Source organism: Perognathus longimembris, chromosome 8, assembly GCF_023159225.1.
Source record: "Perognathus longimembris pacificus isolate PPM17 chromosome 8, ASM2315922v1, whole genome shotgun sequence".
NCBI lineage: Eukaryota > Metazoa > Chordata > Mammalia > Rodentia > Heteromyidae > Perognathus > Perognathus longimembris.
This window is the reverse complement of record NC_063168.1, coordinates 14,033,647-14,052,962: the sequence shown is the minus strand read 5'-3', so window position 1 is coordinate 14,052,962 and position 19,316 is coordinate 14,033,647. Positions and strand designations below refer to the sequence as shown.

The following is a 19,316-nucleotide window of genomic DNA, read 5'->3' as shown; positions in this document are numbered from 1 at the left end:
TCATATCATGGCAACATCAATCTGGTTACGTTCCTATCGTCTGGCCTTTTCCAGAATGACATCTAAGTGGACTTGTGTGAGGCTAGTGGCCTTTTAAATGATGGAAATCTGCCAGGTGCTGGTGGCTCATGCCTATAATCCTAGCTACTCAGGAGGCTGAGCTCTGAAGATTGTTGTTCAAAGCCAGCCCTGGCATGACACATCTCCAATTAACCACTCAAAACCAGAAGTGGCGCTGTAGTGCAAAGTGGTAGAGCGCTAGCCTTGAGCAAAAAAGCTCAGGGACAGCACCCAGGCCCTGAGTCCTAGCCCCACAACTGCCCCCCGCCCCAAAAAAAGATGGAAATTTATCCATGTTGATTCAGGCTTCCATACTTCTTCATTGCTAAGAATATTATTCAATTGCATGAGTGAGCCTGAATTTTTTTATCCAGTTACCTGTTGGGAAATTGGACTGGTTCCAAAACATAAAACTCATATATAAAACTGCTATAAACATTCATCTAAAGGTCTTTGCATAACAGTAAACTGCCTTATTAAAAGATTATTTTTACTTTTTACCTCTACTGTTTCCCTCTGGTTTAAAGTGTATGGGAAAAAAAAAGTCTATGGAAATTTTCGTTGGTGGAACCTCTGAACTACACATGACACACCTTTTGAAGAGATACCTCCCTTTCAAAGAAGAGATTTCCAGAATTCCCAGATAATTGCCAAAGAATCTGTTACTGTGAGAAGTATTAGATTGGAATTACATTTTCTACCAGAATTTATTTTATGCTCAAAGTGAATCACTTGCTTGACATGAAATTCTTGGTCTTTTTAGTTCACAAAAGTGTTATCTATGTTATTTGCAGATGTAATGGTGTCTACCTGATGACCCAGCTTCTGGGGAGGCTGAAGTGCCAGGATAGCCCGGGCTACATACTCTGCCCACCAAAATGCTTCAAGTAGACGTGTGGCTCAGGTGGTGGAGTGCTAGCTTCGATTGCAAAAAGCTATGAGTTCAAGCCCCAGAACAACAACACAAACAAGCCACCATGTTGTTGAGGAAAAGATGAAGATGCTAAAAGTGACAGACTGCAGGACCTCACAACAGGGGACTGTCCTCAATATGAGAAGACCTGAGCACGAGTGTGTAGACATTATAGAAAAGGAGACTTGGGCTGTGGAGATGATTCAAGGCAGAGATATTGGGAATAGGTGAGGCTTGGGGATTTAGCTTCTCAAGGGTATTCCCAAATCCTGCTCTGGGTAATTCCCTGACTACCATTTAATCAGCTCCATTAAACTCTGCCCTGTCTAGTGCACTGTGCACCAGACACTGCTCTCCTGGGCTCCCAGTAATAGCTCAATTGTGTGTAAGTGGCTGTGAAGAGGCTCTGTGTGTTGGATGAATAGGCCCCATCTCCATGGAAACCAGCCTTGGCTAAGGGGCTGACCTTTGACCCACTTGTTGCCACCATACTGTTAACCACTGGTGCCTCTTGGGTGGAGAAAGAAAGCAAGGAAATGGCTGTCAGAGTTGTTTTCATTTGCCCTTAGTTTAGGCCTGGGTCCACACGGAGTAGAAATAACACACCAGTTTTAATCCAAAACACCGAAATAGTTTATTTTAATTAGAGATTCTGCCCATCTTTCCCAGACGAATCTTTTTACTTATTGTACAATATAAGAGGGGGCCATGTTCACAAAGGGAGAACTCTTATCTGGGAGCCTAGGACTCCAGTTCAGGACTGAGCTTCCTTGTGTAGCCCTGGGTACATTTCCTCCCTATACAATGGCACTAATGTTCTAGCTAGAGCCAGAACCCTGGGAAACTTCACGGGGAAGAGGAAAGAGGCCGCTACATCTTCTACCTGTGGTAAATCTCCATCAACCCCAGCATTAGGATCTCAAGGGCAAGGGTCAAACATGCATCTTTTTGACAATGAGATCCCAGTCAATTAGCAGCACAACCACCAGTGAGGTCAGGGCACAATGATTTAAGCAACTCTGGGAATTACTAGCCTAGGCCTGTCTTTGTTGGTGAGAATATAGTCCTGTGGCATTGTACATACAAGTCGATTTTTCCTGACTCCATCATTTACCTTTTTAAAAAAAATAATGGTGGTATTTGTTGGCTTTAATTTTTTTAACTTTTTACTTTTAGTATAAAGGGTTATGGTTACGTAAGTCAGGTAAAGAGTACATTTCCTTTTGGACAATGTCTCCCCTCATCATTTGCTTGGAGCTGACCATGGTCGGTCCAAGACTTCAACAGGAGACACTGCCCATAGAATCAGGTGTGTCCTTCCAGGTTTCTTGCAGAAGGGCCTCTGGCCTGAGTCAGGCCCCTGCAGGCTCCTCTCCTAGCTGTGCAGCTAGCGATGCTAATCCTACTTGTGTGTCCCTGGGCACCCGAGGTTTTGCGTGAATGTTTCAAGAAAAAAGTGACACGCACTGGGTTTCTCAGGTTTCTGCTTGAAGCTGTCCTGCAAGACAAGTCAGGTAATCTCTTGAAAAGGAAAAAAAAAACAAAACCATTCTACAATAGAAAAGGAGAGCTCTTTTGGGAAGGGGTGGTTAGATGCATCTACTTCCTTAGTGTGGTTGGGTTGGGGTGGCAGCATTAGAGGCAGCAAGAGAGAGAGAATGCAGAGAACAAGGACTCTCCTTTTCAAGACAGAAGCAAAGATCCATATCACTCAACTAAGAGCCACAGGCATAGAGAGAGGTAAACACACTCCCAGGTTTTCTCCTGGAGAGGTGGGGTGGGGCCATCACTTTCTTGGAATTGCAAAGTAAAGGGGACAAGGAGGAGAGGAGGCTCTGCCGGGGACGTGTGCAGTGCTGGGCTCCCAAACCCGTCACTCACCAGGGGTCATGACACCAGCTTATCCTATCTTGCATGCTTCAGACCTCAGGTCACTTGTCTTGAGTTCTTTTACTGTCATTCTGTCAGGTGGCTCAGGTGCCATTCCCAACTCTGGCTATGGGAGATACTTATCTAGCTTTGAGCTTTTCATCTGTCCTGGAGAATAGTTCAGAATAGTCCTGGAGAAACCTCTTAGGACTGGAAAGGCCCCCATACACTTTAAAGGTCTGTGGTATTCCTTACAACTCCTGGATATCTGTTTCTGAGGTGTTTTTGTTGTTCTTTTGTTTTTTTTTTTTTAATTTCTATCCACCTGTCTACAACACTCAGCTGAATGTGAGAGTCCAGGCTCCTCAAATCAAGGTTCTCCGCTATAGTTGGTGGTCCCTGGTCAGAACCCTGGTGACTGAAGCCTGCAGTGCCCACCTTAGTGTGTCGCTTGATCAGGGCTCAGCCACTGTAAGCAGTTCAGCCTGCTTTCCCATCTCCAGAAAGTGCCATTAGCGGTGTATGGTCTATTGAATGGAGACTGGATTGGCCTAAGTTGTGGGGAGCCGGAAATACATATATATTAACCCTGGGATTGTGGTGGGTGGGGGGGGGGGGAGAAGCAGCATCTTTTCCTTCTGCAGCTGTGTAAACAGTCCAAGGGGAGACAGCCTGTGTTAAGGATAATGGGAGGAAAGCTGAGGAGAGCTGCCCCATCATGCAGGGGAGGGGCAGGTAAGATCCAGCAGCATCAAGGGAGGTAAACAGCTCCTAGGTTTTTCACATAAGAAAGACACACACACACTCACCAAAGCCAGAGTGATGGGAGTGATGAAAAGTGTGAACAGTCTCCAGAAAGGTGAGGCAAACAGGCCAGGGCAGGCGGTGGCATTTCAGATGAGAAATGCTTCTGCCCCGGACAGGTTGTACTGGGCTGCTAGAGTCCATGGGAGGAATCTCCTTACATGTCTGGCCTCATGCAACAAGCAATGATTAGTTCTCTGCAGAATGCCCCGAGTGTACCGATGCAGCAGTGGCAGATGGGGGTGGGGCGGGGAGGGGTGGAGATTCAGCTATGTAAGACATGGGCCCTATTCACGGAGAGTCCATAAGTGTGGGGAAGAAAGGCCAGCACACAGATGGCTCCTGTCCTCCACCCTTTGTGTCCTGTGGGGATGTTTTGGAGGAAGGGGAGGAGACATGAAGTCAGGGCAGATTTTGCTGCTGGAGGAGTGTTTAGGGGCTTAGGCTGGAGTGTAGAAGCCGGTTTGCTAGGTATTTGTGCATGCCAGCAAAATAGCAAAAGCCACAGACACATAGTCTTCAATCACTTGCCCTGAAACCAAGAAAATGATGATGACTGTCAGGAAAAGCAGCATGGTCTCAGTTAAGTTTAACCTGTAGTAGAAATGTGGTCAGCCACGCTTCCTTCATTCTTCACTCAGCTGCATTCTGCCAGCCATCACTGGGACCTAAGATCAGCCAGAAACCCAGCCAGGCCGTGTCAATGCCAGCCTCAAGGATATCCCTATTCTTCAGGGAGACAGACAGCAAAGAAACAAAACCACTATAGACAGCAATAATACCCCACAGTCTGTTGTGGTTGTAGAGGGGCCTGCTTCAGGACAGGGACATTGAGTGGACTGAGAGGAATCTACCAGAGGATTTTAAGCCAGGCGAGGAATGAGATTAAGACCCCCTCTCCGTGTGTGTGTGTGTGTGTGTGTGTGTGTACACATATGTGCGTATGTACATATATCTCTGTGTGTGTCTCTTTCTTGCTCCATACAGATACACACACACACACACACACACACACACACACACACACACAGCCCACACTTTTCTCTTTATTTGCTTTTGTGGTGTTAAGGATAGTCAAACACCACTACTGAGCCACATCCCTAGCGCTGGGGCACATCTGAAGGTATTTCTCCACTTGCTTGTGTAGAACATGGATGTAAGCTGGCATCTGTGGCTCATGCCTGTACTCCAGGGCACTAGGAGCCTGAGATCCAGAGGGTTGCGATTTGAAGCCAGCCCAGACAGAGAAGTCTGTGAGACTGCACTCTAGGGACAAAAAAAGCAAAAGAGCCAAGTAGACTAGATAGTAGAGCACTCGGTAGTAGAGCACTAGCGGTAAGCAAGCAAAACAAAAGCAGAAAAGATAGAAGGCTCCTGATATGATGATGATGTCTATAATCTCAGCACTCTGCTAGGCTGAGATAGGAAGATATAGAGTAAAACTCTTTCCCCAAAAACCAAAACAAAAAAAGAAATGGAAGGGGAGAGGATATGTGTTGGATCCATAGGAATCCTTATTGCAGAGTATGTCCTCTTGCTAGACGAGCTGTCAGGCTGAGGTTTCCCCTTTCAGCTCCTCCCAGGCAGTTGGGAGCCCTTTTTGGGGGTTCTCTTCCTCTTACTGCATTTATGGTTCAGTAGCAATCCCTTTCTTCCATCCCAGTGTCCTGCATGCCCCCTCAGCCCCCTCCCCCACCTTTCAAGATCCTTCCTGCCCTGCCGTGCTATGGGCAGATGAATGCACGGCCTCCTTCCTGATTCATTAGGCCCTGGAAATGCTTCTGCCACACGTGGAAGCAGAGGCCTACACCCAGGCCTGTCTGCAGCCTGCTCAGGGATTTTGTACCAATCTCTCTAGAACAGCACTGTCCAATAAAAATAGCACGTGAGCCACAAGGTAACTTAAATATGTGTTTGCCTTCAACGTAACTCTCTTCAAAAGGGGTGAAAAGGACACGATTTCAATCATGTTTTATTTAACTCAATTTATCACAAATATTATTTCAGCACTTAATTAGTATAAAAAGTTACTACCAGCCAGGCACCAGTGGTTCAAGCCTAGCTACTCAGGAGGCTGAGATCTGAGGGGTCTGGTTCAAAGCCAGCCCAGGCAGTGTGTGGGGGACTCATCTCCAATTAATCACCAAAGAGAAGTGGAGCTATAGCCCAAGTGGTAGAGCGCTAGCCTTGAGGTAAAAAGCTAAGGGCAGCGCCCAAGCTCCAAGTTCAGGCCCAGGCATGTATGTCCGCACACGTATGCACAAAAGTTATGACAGAGAGAGATTACACATCGTTTTCATACTAGGTGTTCCATGTGTGTTGCACATACACGGTGACATCTTAAGTGCCCAGTAAGCAGTCACTGCAACCCTGGTACCTCTTCCTCCCCGAGCCTCCCTCCTCATCTGATAGTTGTGGGGGTCTGATGCCCGGGTTTAAGATCCAGTAAACCTCAGACTGTAGCCCCAAAAGGTGTGAGTGCTGAATCCACGGGGCAGTAAAGGGGTCAATGTGGCAATTTTCTTCTGATTCTAACAGTAGCCATGTTGTAGGTGAGGGCAATAACTGAGAAAACTACACAAACAGCATCTGTTTGTTGCCTCTAACAGTGCTTCTAATGTGGACTTAACTCAGAGTTTAGTGGGGGAGATCATGGGGGGGACCTACAGTAGAGAGAAAAAGAGGGAGAAATATTATTTTCCCCTAAGCCATGGTAATAACAGTAAAAGTGTGTGGTGGTTTTTTGTCATGTCTTAATGGAAATATTAAATCTGTGTCTTTTGTTTTTGTTTTTAAGGAAATGGAGAAAGGAAGGAAGCTGGAGGGTTTGAATTCGTTATGCTAGGTTTGGATTCTGCAAAATCAGGAAATCAGAAAGTACAAGTTCTCAGAGCAGTGACATTTAACTTGATTGGGAAGGGCACACCCAAGGTCATCCTTTTAAAGGGTTTGTCTTCCTTTTCAACTTTTTTTTTTTTTAACAGAGCTCAGCACTTTTTGATCTCAGTGTGGGAACTGAAGTTGGCACTTGAGTATTACCTAGCTTGATTTGTCCTCCTGACGTTCCCTAGAGTGATGCTAGTAGAAGTTCATTGATGGACTTTCTGATGGAGCAGCAGGGAAGGCACTGCTCATGTCCTTTGGCCTAGAAGCCTGATGCATTTTTATATAGACTGGTGCATTTTTATATAGTATTCAAGTAATTCAAGCTCCAGGTATAATTTTATTTGCTTAGTTCCTTTAAAAATACTTTAAAAAATAAAACCAGTATTTATTTTTAGTATTTCAACTAAACTCCTTGTTAGGACACTATTTGTACTTAGTTAACTCTGAGGGTTCAAGAATAGATTGTTTGTATTTCTCAGTGAATACTCCTTTCAGTTTTCTTTTGCTTTCTTTCTTTTACAAGGGGAAAAAAAATGTTTGAATCACCAGATCCAAACATCAATAAGTCTGCAGGGGTTTCTTTAGCTCTGTGCTGGTAGTTCACTCCTGTATTCCTAGCTACTCAGGAGACTTGAGATCTGAGGACTGTGGTTCAAAGCCAGCCCTGACCAGAAAAATCCATGAGACTCCTCTCCAATTAACCACCAAAAAACTGGAAGTGGTGCTGTGGCTCCAAGTGATACACTACTAGCCTTGAGCAAAAAGAGCTCAGGGACTGCGCCAAGGCCATGGGTTCAAGGCCCAAGACTGACATAAATACATAAGTAAATAAATAACAAGCAAATGACTTTCTTAAGTCAATAATTACTTTTCCACTGCTGGATAACTTAAAAATCAAACCATTTGGGCTGGTTATATGGCCTAGTGCCAAGAGTGCTTGCCTCTTATACATGAAGCCCTAGGTTCGATTCCTCAGCACCACATATATAGAAAAGGCCAGAACTCATGCTGTGGCTCAACTAACAGAGTGCTAGCCTTGAGCAAAAAAGAAGCCAGGGACAGTGCTCAGGCCCAGAGTTCAGCCCCAGGACTGGCAAACACACACACACACACACACACACACACACACACACACACGCACAATATCAATCCATTCACCTATAAGTGAATGACCCCACCGTGGAGAGAGGCTTTGTTGTAACCCAGGTCTTTTCTAGCTCTTATGTTTATGATCCCATAATTCGTATCAGTACAAGAAGCTGGAAACCTTATGGTCTCTGGCTTCCCATGGGTTGCCGGCGTCAACTATGCCCCCCCCCCCCCACACACACACATGGAATAAAGCCCCAGCCTGAGTGCAGTGCCAGCAGCTGGGGCCAGGCCCACACTTTTCTACTTAGGAGCACATCACATCACACGTGCAACTTCTCTTTCTTCGATGGGACTCCTTCTAGAACACAAAGAATGGTCCCACTTTGCCCTCAGCCTCACTTTCTCAACACAGAGGATGTAGACGCCATCCTTCTTCCCCTCCCAGAATGGAGCCAACTCCGTGCCTCCCTCATCCTCAGATGGCCTTGTGGCGGCAGCTTGTAGCTGGCCAGTGCTAAGGCCAGCCTTTCCCCATTGACATTACAGTTCTCCCACAGCCAAGCTCCCCAAAACCTAGGTGTGAGTGTCAACAATCAGTAACTGTCACATTGGCTTCTAGCTGAACCTCATATCTTTGTTAACATGTACAAAGTTGGTATATATTCAGCTCTAGTTATTACTCTTTTAGATTGTTTTTGCAGTTTATTAATAATCATTTGTAAGACATGCAGCTTTGAAAAGACTAATTCTGGACTGAGCATGTAGCTCAGGTAGTAGAGTGTTCATGTAGCTCAGGTAGTAGAGTGTTCGCCCGGCACTTATAAGGCCCCAGGTCCAATCCCAGCACTCCCCCGGTTCAAAGCCAGCCTGGACAGGAAAGCCCTTGAGACTTTTATCTCCATCTAACCACCAAAAGCTAGAAGTGGAGCTGTGGCTCAAAGTGGTACAGCACTAACCTTTAGCACTAAAGCTCAGGGACAGTGCCCAGGCCCTGAGTTCAAGTCCAGGACTGGCACCAAAAAGAAAAAAAAATAGTTTTACTGACTTCCTTGCCTGTGTTGTTTTGAACCTCAGTCCTCAGATCTCATCCTCTTGAGTATCTGCCATTACAGGCATGAGCCACTAGCACCTAATTCCCAACTAATTCTTTATGTGATATGACCCCTTGACACCATTAGTTCTTGGGATCTCTTGGTATCTGTGTTATGAGTTCAAATGAACACCTTGGCATTTCTACCCATCATCCAGAATTGGGAGCAAAAAAGCTCAGGGATATTGCCCAGGCCCTGAGTTCAAACCCCAGGACCAACATACACACACACACACACACACACACACACACACACAGAGAGAGAGAGAGAGAGAGAGAGAGAGAGAGAGAGAGAGATAAAGAAAGGAAGGAAGGAAGAAAGAAAGAAAGAAAGAAAGAAAGAAAGAAAGAAAGAAAGAAAGAAAGGAAGGAGCAAAGGTTTGACCGTGGGGTGCCTGTGGCTCACACCTGTAACCCTAGCTACTCAGGAGGCTGAGATGTGAGGATCACAGTTCAAGGATCACAGTTCAACCCAGCCTGGGCAGGAAAGTCTGTGAGACTCTCGAATAAACTATTCAGAAAAAGCTGAATGTGGCACTGTGGCTCAAGTGGTAGAGCGCTAGCCTTGAGCACAGAGGCTCAGGGACAGTGCCCAGGTCCTGAATCCAAGCCCCAGGACCTACAAGGGGCATGGGGGGGAGGGAGTTTGACTGTTTATTGTAGTTTATTGCTGGAGGCCAAGGAGAGGCCGTGGTTTTCCCACAATTTGTTTTGAGTTACAAAGGGGCCATTTTGTACCTTGCCCATTAGGAGACATTATATGTCATTGTGCCCACCTCTGTACAGAGTCGGAGAAGGAATTGGGGGCATGCCTGTCGCTGTGCATGGGAAAGCTGTGTTTACACATCATTTATGGGGATCCAGTGTTTTGAAATAATCTAGGTCTAAATAGCATAATAGGTTTTGGAAGCTGAGCAAGGAAAGGGTGGGAAGGGGCCCAGGAGGAGAAGGCAGGGGTGCTGGCTCATGTATGGAGAGGGAGCTACCTGGCAGAGGCAGGATGTGGGTTCAGGGTGAAGAATGAAGCACTGTTCGCTTCATTTATTCAGTCAGTAGATATATTTTGTGACACTCTGACTGCACAGATTCCTGTTCTCATTGAGAGAACAGGCCTGGAAAGTTGGCTTTGAGACAGACACCCTTACCATTGTAGACCTGTGTCAACAGCACCACCTGCAAATGGGAGGTGTGGTGTCAGGAAAGTTTAGCCCCAGGGGGAAAACTAATAGGGATAAGGAACATGGCTCCACCCACCAGTGAAAGTAAAGCCTTCAGTTCTTCTGCTCATTCACTTTTTTTCTTTAAAAAAAAAAAAAAAAAAACCAATCCTGGGGCTTGAACTCAAGGCCTGGGTCCCCTCCTTTAGCTTTTTCTCTCAAAGATGGCCCTCTGCTTGCTTGAGTCATACCTCTACTTCCAGCCTTTTGCTAGTTAATGCCAGATCATTTTCCCGTGGGTTTGTCTGCCTGGGCTGGCTTCGAACCTCGATCATCAGATCCCAGTCTCCTGAGTAGCTAGGATTACTACAGGTGGGAGCCACTGACACCCAGCATTCATTTACTTTTCAGATCGTTCAAAGAGAGCAAATTATGCAGAGCCTTTGGGAAAGGGCATTGCAGGCAGAGAGTAAGTGTGAAGGCTCGGGAGAACTCATACCTGGTAAGCTCTGGAAGCATGGATCGCAGGGCAGCTGGAGCAGCATGGACTGAGTTAGTATGGGGAACATTGAGGGGGGCCACAATCAGCAAGGAGCAGAAGGCTAGTCCCTACCTCGAGTGTGCATGAGGTGTGCAGCACTGGGAGTGTTGGGCAAAGTGGTGACATGATCTGATCCTTTTTTTCCTCACCATTTTTTTGTCTGCCCCTCATTTCAGTGAAGCTTTCTGGTCACTGTTTTTAAAATAGAAAGGGAGAGAGGGCAGAAAAGTCAGGCAAGTTGTGGGGGCAGTGTGGCTTAGATCGTGGGAATAGAAATGGCGGTGGGAAGAGTTGTCAGAGTCTGGTTCCCATTTTGAAGAGTGACAGCGTTTGTGGGTGGACTGAATGCAGGGTACAAGAAGAAAAGAGTCAGAAATGTTTCCTGAGCAAGAGGAAGGGTAGCTGTTCCCCAAAGTACGAGAGGCTGGGTAGGAAGGAAATAAGAGGGAGCAATTGAGATGCTCTTTGGGATCTAGTGAGAGTGGGGATAGATAGGCAGTGGATTGAGTCTGGATGTCTTGTTACAGTGCAAATAAGAAAAATTGACAGGGATGAGGAATCCTACAGCTAATCTCCAAGCTACAGGATCAGGCCCCAAGGTCCCCTTTAAAATGGAACAGTGTTGCCCATTCACTGAAAGTCATTTCTCAGATGGAAACCATTCATGGATGGCCTTATCCCTCTGGCATACCTCACTCACTCTGGGCACCTTTGCACAGGAAAATATCCCACCGAATGGCATTAAGGTCCTCTTTCTGGTGCGTGGCTTACAGCAGGACAAGCACAGGGCAGACTCAATGCCACTGTTATTTATTGCTACTACCAGCGATGGTGGTTGGTTTGGTTCTGGCCTCCAGATGTAGCAAAGCCATTAGGGAGCTAGCTCAGTCCTGCCCTGGGAAGAAATTAGTGATGAGTGTCTCAACACAAGTGAGTAGGGCGGAGTTTCAACTTCCAATTACTCCCAAGCCTGACAGGCTTAGAGGAAACTTCAACCACCCTCAAAAGAAAACTCAATTGGATCAAAATGGATTCAACTGCTTTATGAATTCTAAACGTGTTAACGTGTAAAGGCAGACTTGTGGGAGGCCCAGGATGGAGGTACTATGGGAAAAATCATAGGCTTTCTTGTGCTATTTATGATGGTGACCCTCCCAACACAACCCTGCCATCTGCTCCAGGTGACATACCTGAGGACTTACATTAGAGCACAAATAGTTGTAAGAATGGAATGAAGCTGCTCAGCCTGCTCCTGCTGCATAGAGAGGAGCTGATGAGCCTTGGCTTATGGAGGTGACAGATTTGCCCCCGGCAGTGCAAGCTCTCAGCTCAGGTCTCCTGACTTCCACATCTGGCTGTTGAAGGGAAAGAGGAGGAGTTGGAAATAGCCCTTTTGACAAGTGTACTCCTAGATATTGCCCCTGGCATTTATTAATAACATGTGAGCCAAGGACTCTGCAGAACTGCAATCCTAAGCCTCCCAAGCGTGTAACTGTCAAGACATTTTGTCCTTATCTTGTGAAATCATGCTGTCTAGTCATTACCCGATACATGTGCCCCCATGAAATGTTTGGCCAGCGTCTAGTTAGTAGGTAGAAACGACTAACAGCCTTCTTTCCCTCTCTAACTTGTAGGACAGGAGTTTGGGCCCGTGGCTGATGTCACCATAAGCCCTAGCTCCATGCCATCTTTCTTACAGAGTGAATGCCAAGAGCTTTCAACATTGCTTTTGAGTAGGAGGTTTTTGTGGCTGTTTCCTTCATAAATGAAACAACTAATCGATTATGCTATTGTTGTGTGCTGTTTGCTTGCCCCACTGGGTTTATATCCCTAAAGAGGCCCCTCTGTCTTTGCAGATGTTTGAACAAGTATATCATAAGCAGCTCAATAGATTCCACCATCGAGGAGAAAATAATCCAGTGAACGAAACTTACCAGGATACAAAGATGTCTAAATTGTGGCACAATAACTACTGTTGTTAATAGCCAGGCCCCCTTACACAAACAACATGCATTCAAATCCATCCTACTCTAAAAATCCATCCTCTCCAAGCCTAAGATCATCATCACCTTTTTACTGGAAGTGTAAGAGGCCAGTAAACATCAGTCATGCTAGACCCTAGTCTTGAAATCCTAAAGCCTTCCAAGGGAATAAAAACCAAACATCTCTGCAGGTAGACAATGTTTTCTCATTTTTCATTCTGCCTCAAGGTAGTTTAAGAAACTGCCTCAAATTTATCCAGATATTTAGATTTAACTCACAAAACTTAAACGGACTTTTCTACTTGCTTTTGTTTTCGGGTTCATGGGGGAAAAAAATAAAATCCATTCTCTTCAAGCAGCTGAATTTCAGTTTTGCCAAAATTGGGAGCATTTGAAAACCGGCCTTAAATTTAGAGCATGCCCCTGGTGAGGCTGTTGGTGAGTCCTCTGGCTCTCTGGAGTTAAGCATTAATATTGCTGCTGGATTCTATTCTTTTGTGAACATGCAAATTAACATCTTTAGTGGCTCCCTCTGCCAGCATACTTCTACCAATCTCAAATGTGTTATTTGTTATTAAAATCACCATATTTATGTGTGGGGGTTTGCAGTGACTTCCCCAGATGCAGTGATCCTAATTGTAACCATACAGGTTATTCTAACATAGCTTGGGTATTTAAAACCAAAGAGAATCTAGGCCAGCATGCACCATTAGTTGAGGGTACTGTAGAAGTGTAAGATATGCCTTGTAGTGGGTAGTGCTCGGAACATATCTTCCTATATCAAACAATGTGAAGTTGAACTGGGTCCTTCTAGGTGGCCTGTTTTTAAGTCAAGAGTTATACATAGGTTTTTTTTTTTTAATCTTGAGACTTTTTGGGAACAGAAAATCTAGGGAGCCTGTAAACTGCTCCCCTAGGGTATGTGGAAGGCGGGCATACTCCCAAATGTGATCTTAGGAAATCTGGGTTGAAGAACAAAGAGTTACTTGGTTATCTGGAAGGGTGTCTCTCAGACTTGTGTGTTGTGTGCACATGTCTGAATTGCCCAATATGCTCGCAGAAATGCAGATTTGGCTTGGGAAGGCCTGCAACTCTGCATGTCCAGCACACTTCCAAGGCTCTAGAGAGGGTAACCCCCGGCCCCCCAAGGCTCTGTCATAAGCTCTGGGTTCTCCTAACCTTTCTCATGTAGTTCACACACATTTACATCTGCAGAGGAGAAAAATGGTGACCATTTGACAACATCTGTTTCACTGATTTTTGATTGTTGCCAGGTCTTTTGGGGTGAGGGGAAGATGATCTCAGGCACTAATCCCACCCCCAACCCCAAACCATCAAGATTGTCAGCATTGTGCTTGTAGTTTTCCAGAAATGTGCACAGACATGGTTGATCCGCCCACATTGGCCTTTCCCATAACAGAGAGGAGCAAGCCATTGGTCCAGAATAAACCCACCCAGGGTGGCAGTCAGTTCTTTACGGCCTGAAGACTGACATTTCCTTTAGCCATCTCAAGTGAGAGCTATCCTGGGCTTCTTCCAGCAGCCCACGTATCCCCTGCCTCCCCGCCCCAGCTCTGCAAGCCTGTGGGTGCTTCATAAATACTTGTTGACTGACTTGTCTCATTCCCTGGAAAAGAAAAATCTGAAGGCAGTAGGGAAAAGGGAAGTGGACTCCTTTTCTTCTGTCCTAAGCCTCATGTCTCTCTGCTGGTCAATTATAGTCATTTTCACCCGGTTCTTTTGAGGGGCTGAAGTCAGAGATTGGTTCCCTTTAGAATTTCTAACTGGAGACTCAACTGAAGAATCAAGGGTCACTGCCATCACTCCAGCTTAAAAGAATTGACCCCTGGCTGCCTGGTGCTGTGTGGGCCTCATTTCCCGTCGACTGCTCCTGAGAAGAGTGGGGGACCTTTGCATGCCTGCTTTGGCAGCACCCAGTTTTAGACAGAGTAAAGGTTGGATTTTTTCCCCCCTAATAGTTCAACTGTGAGCATATGAGAATGCTTTCATATGCTGTACCTCTTGCTTTTCTTCCCTTAATATAGGTTAGGGGCATTTTTCTGCCTCCAGAAAAAGATTTATGGAACGGGCTTGTTGGGTCCCCAAACCCTTCCTCTTAAATGGGCCTCACCTGCCACCCAGCTATTCTTCAAGTATAGTCGTGGATATTGCCCACATAACTTATGTCACCTCTAAAAACATATGGCTTAGTTCAGAGGTGAAGTTTTTAAATAAGCCTACCTAGTTTTGTGTTTAACTGGTTTTTGAGTGTGTGTGTGTGTGTGTGTGTGTGTGTGTGTGTGTGTGCGTGCATGCATGCACGCGTTAAAAGCTCCCCATCAAGTTGTGTATCCTCTGGAAGGAAAGCTCTAACTCAGGGAATTGGGCACATCTGGGGCACTGATAACCTTTAAGACCTTTTGAAGCCACTTAAGAAAAGAAAAGGAGAAACTGTAATCTCTGGAGGATTCTTAGGGTTCAGACTGAGCAGCAAAAGGTGTTAAAGAACTAATTAACAGCTGGATTCTAACTAGCAGCTGAGGGTTTGCTAGAGGCCAAATGCCAGAACATTGCTAAAGAACAACAGAGGTGGGAAGAGGGATGAACTGGCCAATATTTAGGAGGAAAACAGATGGCAGAATCAAGGTGCTACTTTGTATTTAGGAGATCTGTTGCTTCTCTCCCCACCCCCTATCTAATTAATTTAATGATTTAGGAGTGGAAGGAAAAAATTAAGCAATTTATCTTGCTGTCTGAATAATGTTTTGGAATAACCCATAATAGGTCAGTGTACCAAGTGGGTAGGTCATTGCCCTGTGTAATGACCCATATCCGGATATTATTATGTCTGGAGGATAGTCAACACTCATTTCCACTACATATAAAGAGAAACTTGTAGGGAAGAAATAAAAGCTCTTTGCCTTTTAATGTGTATGCTATGTAGTATAAATATTAGTGCTTAATACATATTTATTTCCATAAATGTCATAGTGAAGGATCGGTCTTATCAGGCCCACGTGTCTGGGCCCAGCCTTCCACCATTTACCCCCTCTCAGTGCCACAGGAGGAACCAACTGGATATAAACATGGAAGCAAGGAACCAGCAAGAGCTTTCTGTTCATAACAGAAAGGGTAATAATAGCGTTTAACAACTAGACATGGCATATCTAGAGTTACTCTTGCAAGGCTCGGCTTTTGATGATGTTGTGACTGATTGAGAAAATGTCACCAGAACCTGTCTTCTGCTGGCCTTTTAAGCCAGCTGACCCTTTCCTATCCAAGTTCAAGCAACAGCTAGGAAAACGTGTAGCTACTTCTTCGTTGAGGGTACTGCACACTGGTTGAATGTGTGTTTGGGGCTAGAGACAAGGGCTGGAAGGAGGTAGAGAACACAAAAAAAGACTGAAGAGAGTGAGTGATTCTTGCAGAGGAATTGGGAAATCTCTCCCTCACCACTGGTTATCCAGTGCTGTTGGGCTCCCAGTGGCTTTCAGCTGAAGGTCCTTGTAGAGAAGCCACAGCTATAGCTGCTCAGGACAGTGGAACAACTCCTTTACCCTGTGGCTGGCAGTTACACCCTTGTGATAGCTAACCTAAGCTCTCCAGGCAGACTACACAAAATGAGCATTAATGCCTGCTTCCTGTTATACCCCAATCCAAGCTCAGAGTACTTCCTTGTAGACCTCTCCAAAAGTGGTCCTTTCCCAGATGTTTGGGATTGCTTGTGTCTCCGCAAAGAATAATAGAACAAGGCCACCAAAAAGGTGTACTGTGATGGAGCGTGTTTCTCAGAGTCCATTTCCAAAGAAAGGTATATAAGTATCTCCACACAGAGTCATAGTGTCCACCACCAGCTTCCCCAGGGCGCTTCCTGAGGTGTCCACCCTTCTCTGTGCCCAGAAAACAACAGCGAGGCTGAGTGGCTGACAGCTCAAGGAAACAGAAGGGCTTTCTGATTTTGAAACCTCAGAAAACCTGAAAACGTGACCTCTGTGTCCTACTGTAGGATATTAAGCTGGGGAAATGGTTCTGCAGTTTCTCAGAAGGCCTAAAATTAGACCCCAGCCACTCCCAACCAAAGTACATCTCGACCTGGAAGAAGGTGGTCCCTGACCTAGTGACCCATTTCCGTAAAAATAAGGTCGGATGTATGGACACTGCAATGAGACTTCTGAACAATGCACTTGGGGCCTGTGTCACATTGAATAGAAACATTCCGGATCCATATTTATGAAGTGCTGAAAAGCCTATTAAGCCACTCCGTTTGTGATTACTCATTGTGTGACGGACATGCCCTTATCATGAAGAGTTTAGTGCCTAGTCAGAAGTGCTTCTCCTTCCTCTCTTACCTAAATGTAGTTCCGATTATTCTTAAGGATAGACATTAGAACTTGTGGGTGGGAGATCTGGCCGAAGCCGCTGCTTTGCCCCTCCTCCAACTGTCATGTTTTTACTGACTTAGGCTGGCCAAGTCAACACAACAAATATCAGTCAGGTTCCTACTACTTGCAAGCATCATCTTGAGCATTTAAGGAAAAAGACAAGACTATCAGATCAGCAAGCGGTTAAAGGAAACCAGGTGCTTGCTTTTTTTTTTTTTTTTTTTGGTTGTGGGACTTGAACCCGGGGCTGGGCGCTGTCCCTGAGCTTCTTGAGCAACAGCGCCACTTCCAGCTTTTCCTGTGTATGTGGTACTGAGGAATCGAACCCAGAGCCTCGTGCATGCTAGGAAAGCACTCTACCGCCAAACCATTTTCCCAGCCCTGCAAGTTGTTTTTTTATTGTTGTTGGATGGTGCTGATGATGGAATCCAGGACTTCATGCATGCTAGGCAAGCACTCTCATACCCAGCTGAGCTTCATACCCCAGGCCTGAGAGTCAGGGTTTATTCCTGGTATCTGGACTTTGCGTGGGACCCAAGCCAGTCTGGCAAGGAGTTCCCTGGGTGAGGCTCTTTGTGCATCCATTTGGGGGTAAGGGATGCTCTCCCCTTCATCTGGGGGCCCCAAGTTGGTTTGATAACCATTTAAGTACTCTCCCCCCTCCCCCGAATCTCATTTTAAGCTAATGTGTGCACTGCCTATAAAGAAAGGGTTTGCCCAGCAGAGGTAAACTTGAGCTCCACAACCCACACTTAATGAGTTTTGCCTGTGTAAACCATATTAATTGTGGTTGCTGCTTTTTAATTGTCCTTAAGTTTCTTGTATGTTAACTGCCCTAGGGCAGTAGCTCTGGTTTCTGTTTCCGCTGTGGGCTCTATTCCCACCCCTCCGCCCAATAGCCTCATCAGTCTGTGCTGTGTTGTGTTCTGCTCCCCACCCCCACCCTGTCTCTCATTAGTTCTGTGAATAGAACAGGGGGTGGGTCAGAAAAACAGCTTCCTTGGCCTAGAGTAGAAGGCCGCAGTGGGTGCAGGAAAACAGGGTGACAGCTAGGAGCTAGGAGGTGAGCATCCAGAGCAGGTCAAAGAAAATGGACTTGTGATGGTCGTGTATGTATAGATGACCTTCCTGCTATGCTGCAATGCCAGCATGGTCTCCATCACAACTGTTCATATCTGAAACTAGCTGCCGGAGAGGCAGTGGCCTGTGTTTATTCTCCTGAAGCCAGACAGCCACCTGGTGAAGAAATCCTGCCACAGGAAACCAAGTAGGCATCACCGGGGTGCTTGTTAGAAACTTCAATTCTAACCTCAAGCTGCCTCCACCTAGATCCTGTGATTTACAGGCAAGAATCCCTGGCTGAGGACCACGGTAGCAGGAGAGTCACCTGGAGGAGGTTGTAGAGAACAGGAATGCCGAGCCTTTGTGCAAGGTCTAGCTCCCTCGGACATTCTACTGCGTTTCCAAGTGCACCAATGCGCGCGCGCGCACACACACATCTGTAGCAAAAGAGGGAGAAAGTGACATAGGGGTGTGGAGTAATGTCTGCAGACTGCAGGAAACAGAGCCTCTTGGAGCTGAGGAATGAGGGAGCCCTCAGTCAACCAGAGTCACCACTTCCCATAGTATTTACTGAGCCTTTGAGCAAGATGCTTTGGGTCTCTTCCTTCCTACCTCCTGGCCCCCAGCCCTTCCATCACTGCTCCCTCTTGCCCCGGCTAGGCCCAAACTTTCTAGTTAGATAGACTAAAGCTGGATTCTTGTAGGCCTCTGTTCCATAACCCAGCAAGCCCAGAGTCAGGAATGAAATGGTTGTGATTCCTGGGTATCCTGGAGCCCCTAATACTTTCAACCAGTGGTCACTGTGCAATGATTGACTGGGCCTGGTGTCTGGAGTCTTTGTCTGAGCCCCTTGCATCCCTCCCCGGGGACCATTGTCTGGGTTGGTGGGTGTTAATCCGCTGCCTCTGAGAAGCTGCCTGGCAAATGGGAGGTTAATGTGCAAACAGCAGGGAGTGTTGTCAGTGTGTGAGGCTGGACAGCAAGTAGGAGGGAAATAGTTAAAAATCCTATTCATGGAGGGGAGGAGGGGTGGGCGAGGGAGCAGGCCTGGCCTTGTGCTAATCTTGCTGGAATGTAACCAGTTTGGGCAGTTTCTGGCTTCCACAGTGGTATTGCTCCGGGGCCCAGTGCCCCCACCTCCTCTTAGAGCCTCTTGGAGATTTGGTGTGCAACCCCCTTCCCCTCTTCCTTGTGGAGGCCCAGCAGCCTGAAGCATGCTCTTTTTTTTTTTTTTTGTGACATCCAAAGCTTAGACTTCATTAAGTTGCAAGGATGGGGAGAACCTCACCACGGAGGAAGCTCGGAGAGGCTGTTGTGCGAGCCAGGCTTTCTTTATCTGTGGAGGGGCTGGGTGGGGGAGGGGAGGAGAAAACCCTCAAACCTGTTTGGTCAGTCTGCTTAGCTGCCTGGAGGCCTGGGAATGCGTGTGGAGAGGAAACCCAGCTTCTGGACCCAAGGCTCACAGTGGGGTCTGTGTG

General features: G+C 46.4%; 1 protein-coding gene and 1 long non-coding RNA gene across 2 annotated transcripts in view; both read left to right on the top strand.

The window, feature by feature from the left end:
• Tcf7l1 (transcription factor 7 like 1) overlaps nt 1-19,316 on the top strand; it is a 153,612-nt gene that overhangs the window by 87,728 nt on the left and 46,568 nt on the right. The gene's annotated exons all lie outside the window — the stretch shown is intronic.
• LOC125356234 lies at nt 354-17,820 on the top strand. Its single transcript, XR_007211838.1, has 3 exons — nt 354-899; nt 9,710-9,716; nt 17,810-17,820. It is a non-coding gene; the product is annotated as an uncharacterized LOC125356234 (long non-coding RNA).